At 43.3% G+C, this 10,271-nt stretch overlaps 1 pseudogene; it reads right to left on the bottom strand.

Annotated features, from left to right (window-relative positions):
• Positions 1–447: 447 nt before the first annotated feature.
• On the bottom strand, positions 448–3,191 carry LOC114033507 (annotated as a pseudogene).
• Positions 3,192–10,271: the final 7,080 nt, after the last annotated feature.

Raw genomic sequence — 10,271 nt, 5'->3', positions numbered from 1 at the left:
CTCAAGAAGCCTAGGTGGGCAAGACAAGCTGCCTTGTCCTTAGGGGTATCATATAGTCCTGTGCCCAACACAGTATGGGATTACCACTCCAACACCATATTGGCAATGGACCCATGCCCCAACCTCTGCTGTTCTTGTAATGATTCCAACGTGACTGTTTAGCCTGTGATATTTCTAGTGGGTGCTGACATGCCCTGAAAACAGTAGCCTACAACGAGAGGCACTGGCAAAATTCCTCTACTGGTCCTGATTCCAAAGGGGAGAGCGTTTGATTGTCCAATTTTGTGTCCTGTGAACACTAGACCACTTGGCTAGATTAATGGCCATGAACCAGGAATCCGTATAAAGATCTCTGCCCCATCCCTTAAGGCTTTCTCACATGCTAGCCATTCAGCTTGGAGATCATCTGATTGAAAAGACTATCTTCTGTTACCGAATTAATGACTGCTAAAGTCCAGTTAAGTATGCTTCCCTTGTAGTGGCTGAAGCCATCAGCAAACCAGGTAAAACATCATTCCTCAGGTGCTGTGTTCTTATTGGTGGGGCCCACTTGGAATAGCAGAGGAAGCAGGCTTCCAGAGCCTAGTTGGGAGGCCTCAGTTTCCGGCATAACTGCCACTTCTTTGGCTACTAAAGCCAGGCCACCAGTTCCATTAGCTGTCCCTTGGCCTTCCTTGTATGATATTTGAAAGTTAAGACCTCTATCTTTAGTTTCTGGTTGCTGTGGGCCAATTTACTTTCAGTTTTATTGTACTGATGGTCCAACTTCTGAAGAATTTCCAAGGGCATAGCTAAGGAGAACCACTAAGGCATTTCTATTAAAAGAGCCTACAAATCCTAGGTTCAAATGTCCTGAAAACCCAGGGGAGGAATCTTTGGAGCCAGGTAAGTCCTTGATCATCTCCCACCTGGGTCCCTTAGACAGGGTTGGGGAGAATAAGTAAATAGAGAGACAGGTCCCTCCTCTCCTCTATGCTAATTAAACCGGTCTATGGAGAGATGGAAGTCATTTTAATCATCTAGCTTTACAGCCTTGCCTCTTACCTCTCCTTCATTTCCCAGAACCAATTATTTGTCAAGTGTAATCCTCGACTTTGACAAGATCTCTCAAATCCATCCTCTCCATTTAAACATCCATGACACTAAGTTTAGGCCTTTCTCTCATATCCCCTGGAGTGTTCCAATAGCCTCCTAAATTGATTTACCTTGTCCCACTCACTCCTTTCTTCAATCTATCCTCCATGAAGCTGTCAAATGATTCTTCCTAAGGCACAGGTCTGATTGTATCACTCTCTTGATCAAAAATTATCAGTGGTTCCCAAATTGTAAGATCAATTCAATTCAATAAGTATTTATTAAGGATCTACTAATCACCAGCCCCTATGATAGGCTGGAGATACCTAAACAAAAAGGCAATTTCTGCCTTCAGGGAGATTTCATTGTACTGGGAGAAAATGACATGTATGTATTTAAGCATTTACAAAGTATACACAAATTGATTTTGGTGGGGCAGGAGAAAAGACTAACAAATAGGGGAACTATGAAATAGCTCATGTAGTACGTGGCAGTTGAGCTGAGCTTTAATGGAAGCTAGTGATGTCAACATGCAGAGGCAAAGAAGGAGTAAATCCCAAACATGTGGGACAGCCTGTGAAAAAGTCACATGTTGTAGGTCAGGCCTGACTCAGGCCAATATGGTAGTTCAGATTTGAGACTGGAATGACCTGAGGCAGTAACAAAAAGAAGCCTATTTAATCAATAAATAGGAAATGAATATTCAAAAGGCTTACAGCCTTGATTCAGTCTGGCATAGCTTACCTGCCTTTGTGTTGGCCAAGCTGGTCTGCCAGCAGTAAGTCTAAAGGAGGGGTAGATAACTCCTAATGTGCCTACTTCCTCATAATCCTCCTCCAGGGCAGCCAAATCTTCCTGAGCCTCCGAGAATTCTCCTTCCTCCATGCCTCCACCCACATACCAGTGCACAAATGCCCGCTTGGCATACATAAGGTCAAACTTGTGATCTAGACGGGCCCATGCTTTGGCAATGGCTGTTATGTTACTGAGCATGCACACTGCCCGCTGTACTTTAGCCAGGTCTCCACTGGGTACCACAGGTAAGGGCTGGTAATTGATACCAACCTTGAAGCCAGTGGGACACCAGTCTACAAACTGAATGGTTTTCTTGGTCTTGATTGTGGCAATGGCAGCATTGACATCCTAGAGCACCACATTACCTTGGTGCAGCATGAAACAGGCCATGTACTTGCCATGACGTGGGTCACACTTAACCATCTGGTTGGAGAGGTCAAAGCAGGCATTGGAGATCTCTGCTATAGAGAGCTGTTCATGATAGGCCTTGTCAGCAGAGACAATGGGCAAGGTGACAAGGGGGAACGTGGATTGGAGGGTAAGGTTCCAAATTAGTCTGGAACTCTGTAAGGTCTACATTGAGAGCACCATCAAAGAGCAGGGAAGCAGTGATGGAGGAAACGATTGGGCCAATGAGCCGGTTGAGGTTGGTGTATGTAGGGCTCAGTGTCCAGGTTCTGGCAACACACGTCATAGATTGCTTCATTGTCCACCACAAAGGCACAGTCTGAGTGCTCCGGTGTGGTGTGAGTGATTAGGATGGAGTTATAGAGCTCTACTACAGCCGCGGATTCTTGTGGGGCTAGGTAGATGGCAAACTCCAGCTTGGACTTCTTGCCATAGTCAACAGAGAGCCTCTCCATCAGCAGGGAGGTAAAACCTGAACCTATGCCGTCCCCAAAGCTGTGAAATATCAGGAATCCCTGTAGCCCTGTGCATTGGTCCGACAGTTTTCGGATGTGCTCCAATACAAGATTAGTTATTTCCTTCCCAACAGTATAATGGCCTCGGGCATAGTTATTAGCAGCATCCTCCTTGCCAGAGATCAGCTGCTCAGGACGGAATAGCTGTTTATAGGTGCTAAATGGAACCTCATCTATTACTGTAGGCTCCAAGTCTACAAAGACTGCTCTGGGGACATGCTTGCCAGCTCCAGTCTCACTGAAGAAGGTATTGAAGGAGTCATCACCACCCCCCAAGGTTCTGTCACTGGACATGGTACCATTGGGTTAGATACCATGCTCTAAGCAATATAATTCCCAGCAGGCATTGCCTGTCTGCATGCCAGCCTGACTGACATGGATGGAGACACACTCACGCATGGTTGCTCTGATGTGTGAAGAAGGGAGGGTGCTGTTGACTGCAGACAGGTTATGGGTCTCTGCCAACACAGCAAATCCCGATAATTTCTTGAAAGATAATGTCTTAGTTTTTTGTTTTTTTGTTGTTTTTTTTTAAATCATGGCTTTAAAGTAGCCCAATGATTCTTTAATTATCTCTCCTTGATCTACTTTCCAGGTCAGTTATTTTTCCAAATGAGACATTCCCCATTTTCTTCTATTTTTGTGTTCTATTTTTTCATTCTTTTGATTTTGTTTGATTTTTTTTCTAGATGTCTCATGGAGTCATTAGCTTCCACTTGCTCAGTTCTAATTTTTAAGAAATTATTTTGTTCAGTGAGCTATTGTATCTCCTTTTCCATTTGGCCAAATCTGCTTTCTAAGGAGTTCTTCTCTTCAATGAGCTTTTGTACCTCCTTTTCTTTTTGGCCAATACTATTTTTTAAGGAGTTCTTCTGTTCAGTAGATTTTTGTGCCTCTTTTACCATTTAGCCTATTCTGTTTTTTAAAGTGTTATTTTCTTCAGTATTTTTTTTTGTGCCTCCTTTACCAAGCTGTTGACTCCTTTTTATTGTTTCCTTGCATCACTCTCATTTCTTTTTTTTTTTTTGTGAGGCAATTGGAGTTAAGTGACTTGCCCAGAGTCACACAGATAGTGAGTGTTATGTGTCAAAGGTTGGATTTAAACTCAGGTTCTCCTGACTCCAAGGCCGGTGCTCTATCCTCTACACCACCTAGCTGCCCCCAATCACTCTCATTTCTTTCCCTCATTTTTCCTCTACCTCTCTTATTTGCTTTTTAAAATTCTTTTTGAGTGTTTCCAGCAATTCTTTTTGGGCCTGAGACCAATTTACATTTTCCTTTGAGGCTTTGGATGTAGCTGTTTTGACATTATCTTCTTCTGAGTATGTGTTTTGATCTCCCCTGTCACTATGATAACTTTCTATGGTCAGGTTCTTATTTTGTTGTTTGTTTATTTTCCCAGCCTATTTCTTGATTTTAAACTTTATGTTAAAATTGGGCTCTACTCCCGGGGCACAGGGGGCACTGTCCCAAACTTCAGGTTTTTCGCACCACTGTTTTCAAAGCTGGTTCTGGGAGTTCGTAAGTTTTCAGTTCTTCTAGGGTGGTATGATCTAAGGAGAGGTGTGGTCACTGCTCTCCTGGCCTGTGCTCTGGTATGTGAGCAACTGCAAGTACTCTTTTCCTCCTTGGAACTGTGTCTAGGCTCCCTCTTCCTGCTAGTGCTCCTCCTAGCCCTGGGATTGCAACCCAGAACCTAGTATAGGAAATGCAATACAGTCCCGCTCCCATGCCAGCAAAGGTTCCTGCATAATCTCCTTCTGATCAGTTGTCCAACCCCCTTACTGTCCGTGGGCTAAGAGCTCTAGAAGCCGCTTCTGCCGATGTAGTCACCTCCAAGGTCTACTGCTGGCTTGTCAAGGTTCAGCCTGTTCTAGATTGTGCTCCATTCTCACCCCAATGAGACAGACCTTTCCTACTGACCTTCTAAATTGTCTTGGGCTGGAAAATTGTTTCACCTCATCCTTTTGTTGGCTCTGTTGAGGTTTTATTTTAATGTTTGGAGGGGAATTTGGGAAAGCTCAGGCAAGTTTCTGCCTTTACTCTGCCATCTTGGCTCTGATAAGGGAGGGAGAGACCGCAGGGACAGAGGGTACTGACAAAGTGTGGATTCCAACGCTAAAGTATTCTTGCTAAATGAAGAGGGTCCCAGAGTATAATGTTTGTAATTTCTTACAAGACTTATTTGGACTTGTGTTTTTTATTATTTCTGCTTTAACTTTCTATAAGGGACAAGGTATCATGCTCCCACAATTTAAGAGAACCTTTGATATCTTTTTTTTTTTTTTTGGGTGAGGCAATTGGGGCTAAGTGACTTGCCCAGAGTCACACAGCTAGTGAATGTCATGTGTCTGAGGCCAGATTTGAACTTAGGTCTTCCTGACTCCAGGGCCAGTGCTTTATCTACTGCGCCACCTAGCTGCCCCAACCTTTGGCATCTTACAACATCAGCAAAGAAGTTACATTGTTTTAACAAACTTGCAAAACCTTGAAAGGGCAAGCCAATGAGAAGGGCTCTAATCTTTTAATAGACCCCAAAGTTCTAGAGGACAGACCTGGTTTTAACTACCCCTAAGTAGGACAAAGAACACGGGCTTTTGGATGAGGAGGGATGGCGGGGACATGTCAAGGGGACATGGGATGCGTGGATGTGTAAGATAGTAACCTGGAAAGTAACGGACCAATCCCGGCCTGGAAGGGAGGAATAGAGGCATTCCAACAGTATAAACCTTTTTCTCGCTTCTGTAATTGGCGCAATCTCTTCCGAGAGATGTGCCTGGTTCTCTCTCAAGAACCATAAATACATGATTCTTCACTCACTCCGAGCTTAGTTTTGTTTTTAACTAGAAGGCTTTATTTCTCTAAGGCCTTATTTCTAACACTTTCCATGTAGTAAATATTGTGTTATAGTTTTTGCCACCTTGTTTAGGAAATATTTCATGTTTAAGAGTTAATGGAGTCATTGTGACCAATTTGTGTAAATGGAGAGCACCCCTGGGGACTCAGGAGCTTTAGCAGTGAATGTATACATATGCATTTTCTTCAGATGGAGTAGAGTCACCTGTCTCTGGGGAATCACCCAGACATTCTAACAAAGGCACAGGTTGGATAAGTGAGCTAGGTCTCAGACCAAGAAAAGAGAAAATCTGAAGAAAGCTAAGGACTAGTACTCTGCCTACAGCTACTTCAAAAAGAAATATGTTCTGACTACACTACTCAACTCCCACCTGCTAGGCATGTAAACTCATCCCAATCAATAGCTTTCTCTTCCCATTGTGTAGAGATATTCTTCAGTCCCTACCCTTAGTCCACTGAGCATGCTGATGTAAGGGTAGGGAGGTTTGTGGGGGTTTGTGGAGGAGGGGGAAGAACATTGCTGGAGATTCTCAAGCTACAACATTAGAAAGACACCTCTAAAATCCTCAGGAAAGATGTAGTAGCCATTCTCTGGGGATCCAGTCCAGAGGGAGTTGGGAGAATAATTCTAGAGCATGTGACTATATTGGAGATCTTTGCTTCCTAGCTCCCAATGTCCCTCCCATCTCTCCCTGGTCAACTCATCAGCTATTTTTAGCCTGAGTAGCAGAAGGAAAACCCCATATCCCATTTACCCTGTTTTGAATCTTTTATACCAAAATTATGAATCAAGAATCATTGTAATTCTTTTCTCTTTGGCTGAGCCCCCAGCTAGGGACAAAACCCTAGTGTGATCTCAGACCAAGATTTAGAAACTCTGTTCTGTTTATCTCTCTGTGCCACAAGTCATTCGCTGCTCTCCCCCACCCCCACTGGCATTCAAAGCCCTTCTGATCACAAATAAAAAGACCCACTCAAATCACCAACCAGTTATGACAGGTCATAATTTACTATGAAAATCAGAAATTATGAACATCTCAAAGAAAGAGAGAAATTGTAGGAAATGCTGGCCACCTGCAGGCAGAGGGCTGGGAATGGGGAAGGGTGGGAATTAAACCTTCTCTGTCCTTTAGCTGATGTCAGTTCCAGTTGTTTCAGACAAATCTTTTCTCTGTGGGTTTGAATAAGCCTAGTGGAGAGTGGGGACAACCCCAGTCACATTGATACTGCCATTCAAAAAGCCTTCTGTACCATATTTCTCTCTCTTCCCCAAAAGTTATTCCTAATCTGCCACTATGCAACTGTGGCTCCTTCTTCCTCTAAATCCTGTGCCCCACTGCCTGACCTCAGGGTCCTTCCTCCCCACTCTACCCCCTTCCTCATTCTCCAATTCACAATCCTGGAGGCCCTGATTCGACCTTTAAACTTAACAACTTCAACTCCCCTCAACATCCCTGTGTCCAAGAGGCACTCTGGTTACATCTTTTCCCATGTTATTTTACTCCCCCCCCAATTAAAAATTCTTCCCAAACAAATAAAACTGAGTACTTTGGTGAGCTAAAGGAAGGAGAAATTTGTAGACAACAGATTCAGAATAGAAAACGCAATGAGAGAGCCTGCCTAGAGCATAGGTGTAGTGGTAGCAACTGTACAACACACCTGGGGCTTTGTGAGGGGGAGGGGGAGCCGACTTTCAAGTAATTAATTCCCTTCCAAGTTCTTTTCCTGCTTTGGGAAGGGAGAACCTCAACCAGGGGTGGGGGACCTGCAGCCTCGAGGCCACAAAGACCTCTAGGTCCTCAAGTGTGGCCATTTGACCTCAAGGCCAAAGGTTCCCCACCCCTGACCTAAACCCTAGAGTGGTGGCTAGAAATCTGAAGTGCAAAGACCTTTGGGAGAGGTAAGTTTCACCCTAGAGGTGAGATACTTGACTTCCTAGAAACCCCAAACTTCTTTTTCTGGGAGTAGTGAGAGTAGGGGGAGAGGGAGTTGCCACCCAGGGTGGTATTACAGAGTTCTCTGGAAGGTCCCTGAGGATGGATGACCACTCTCAAGAAAAGGCGAGTTGTTTGGATTATCCTCAATGCCCTTTCTGTTGACTGAAATAAAATCGATCATATATGCAATATTTTGGGGAGCTTGAGCGTGGGAGCTAAGGGACTTTTTCTCTCTGTGAGTGTGTGTGTTTTCTGGAGAGCTAGACAAGAACTAAGTTTTACTGTTCCCAGGAGGAGCTGTGTGTGGGAGCATGAGCCAGAGATTGTTTGACAAGCCTCCATGCCTGGACCTGGTCCATGTAAACTCAGGGTTGCTTTTTTTGCAATAGTAATGAGCCACAGGTCAGTTATATACTGTCAACCTTCTTCAAAAAACAAAAAAAACCCAAAACATCAGTAGGGGCCAGGCAGACACCCTCTAGCTCCCTTAAACATGACTTGAAGCTGATGTAAAACCAGTTCCTTTCAAGATCAAGGCATTTTCTTACTCCAAACAAGATGTTACAGGATAATTTGTAGCATCATAATCTGTTGTCATAGTAATAATATGACATCAGGCCAGCAAACTAGACTTCTGAGTACATTGTAAAAATAACATGTCCTCATTAATACATTGAACCAGGTCTGGGAAATAAAATGGAGGTCATATTCAGAAGGTAAGCCTAGAGCCATTATATACTAGAGCTGGCTGGTCATTAGAACAGAGTTTCTGGGAATCAAGATTTTATTCTCAGCCTTTTTTACAATTTGTTCTGATTTATGGATAAATTGTGATCTGATTCTTTCTCTACAAAATGGACGTGTGGCTCCTGTAATTGGGGGAGGGGGGGAAGAGTCCTGTGACTAGGAACATTCTTTGAAAAAGAAATAATTTGTTTATCACCCACAAGGCTAGCCCAAAAGGGTTTTCTAGTCTTTGGGAAAAAAGAAGAAGCAACCCCAAGGGCTTTAGATCCCCAAATGCATTAGATCCTCCCTGCAAAAAAAAAAAAAAATGTCATGACCAATTTGAATAATTATTGAGGGAAAGGGTCTAAAATGGAGAAAAATGCTCTCTTCTCCAGCCATCTTCATTTTTTCCTGTTTAAAAAATGAATTCCTTTTGTGGTTTTTTTTTTACACGACAGTTATTTCCTGATAGGACTCTCCTCAGCTTTTGAACTTCCTCCCATATAACGAAAACAAACAAACAAACAACAACAAAAAACCACAAAGCAACCAAATGTGACATTGTGTACTCCTATTACCTCATCTCTCTAGCCAGAGAAGGGATATTTGCACCTCCTGTTCTCTGGAGCCAAGACTATTCAGAGTAATCAGAGTTTGACTACCTTGTAGTCATGTTTTCACCTATTGCAGCCATTATCAAAAATCTCTCCTTGTTAATGCTGTCTTCGTGTGCATCACTTTTTACATGTTTTCTAAAGTTTATCCAGATTCCTCATATTTCTCATTTCTTTTGGTGTAATGATATTCCATTCCATTAGCATGCCACAATTTGGCCATTCCCCAGTTAGTGAGCAATCACTTTCTCCCCAGTTTTTTGGGATTTTTTTTTTTTTTGCTACTACAAAAATAGCTACTATAACATTTTTGCTATCTCTGGGAACTTTCCTTCACCTCCTTGTAGTACATGCCCAGCAGGAGGACTGCTGGGTCAAAGGATATGAACAGTGTAATGACTTTTCTCTCATAATTCCAATTTTTTCCCCCACTGGAATAGTTGGTACAAATCACAGCCCTGTCAAAGTTTGCTTGGTTACCTGTTCAATGCCTTGATAACATGACGGATTTTTAAATCATCTTTTCCACTGTGCTGGCAAACAACCTCAGAGTTGCTTTGTTGAGGTTTAAGGGTGCTGGGACCCCAAAAGTGACATGCAGGTCCTGTCTGAATGAATTCAACCCAAGCCTTCTTTCAGCCAAAGACAAGGTTTATTATTAGAACACTGATTGGGGTGAGTGAGATTCCTAGTGAGTCGGTGTTATTGGCTAGATTTTAAGACTCTGAGGGCCTTAATGACAGCAAGATGGGAAAGACTGTGGGAGGGTTCTAGCAATGGTCAAGTAGTTTGGGGTGACTGAGAAAAAGGGTCTAGGGAGGCTCTGGATGGGAGTGGCCAGTAAGCTGGGGTGACAGGGAGGTAGAACAACTGGGACCTGGACCTCGACCTCGTGGCCCAGGGAGACTGGGGTCTAGATAGGATCAAGGAGTGGAGGTCTAGGATGAGGGCCAGGTGCAGACAATGAAAGGGCAGTTAATTAATTGGGAAGGGCCAATTGCCCCAAGTGAAGGCCAGGGACCTCAGCCACCTGGGAAAGGTTTACGGCTTTTCCTTTTTGGGTCCGGATCCCAAAGACATGGTCTTTTCCTTTTAGGAGTCCAGATTCCAACCGCATTAGTTTTTTTATATTAATTAATTTATTTTTAGTTTTTAACATTCACTTCCATAAGATTTTGAGTTCCAAATTTTCTCCCCATCTCGTCCCTTCCCCCACCCCAAGACGGCACCAAATTTTGAATACCCCTTCCCCTAATCCCATTAGTTTTAATGTGCATTTCTCTTATTACTAATGATTTGGAACATTCTTGAATCATCTTAATTTTTTCTTGTGAAAAGTATTT

The sequence above is a fragment of the Vombatus ursinus genome, unplaced genomic scaffold, assembly GCF_900497805.2.
Source record: "Vombatus ursinus unplaced genomic scaffold, bare-nosed wombat genome assembly UNPS02007284.1, whole genome shotgun sequence".
In the NCBI taxonomy this organism is placed as follows: domain Eukaryota; kingdom Metazoa; phylum Chordata; class Mammalia; order Diprotodontia; family Vombatidae; genus Vombatus; species Vombatus ursinus.
This window is presented reverse-complemented; position numbering and strand designations above follow the sequence as displayed.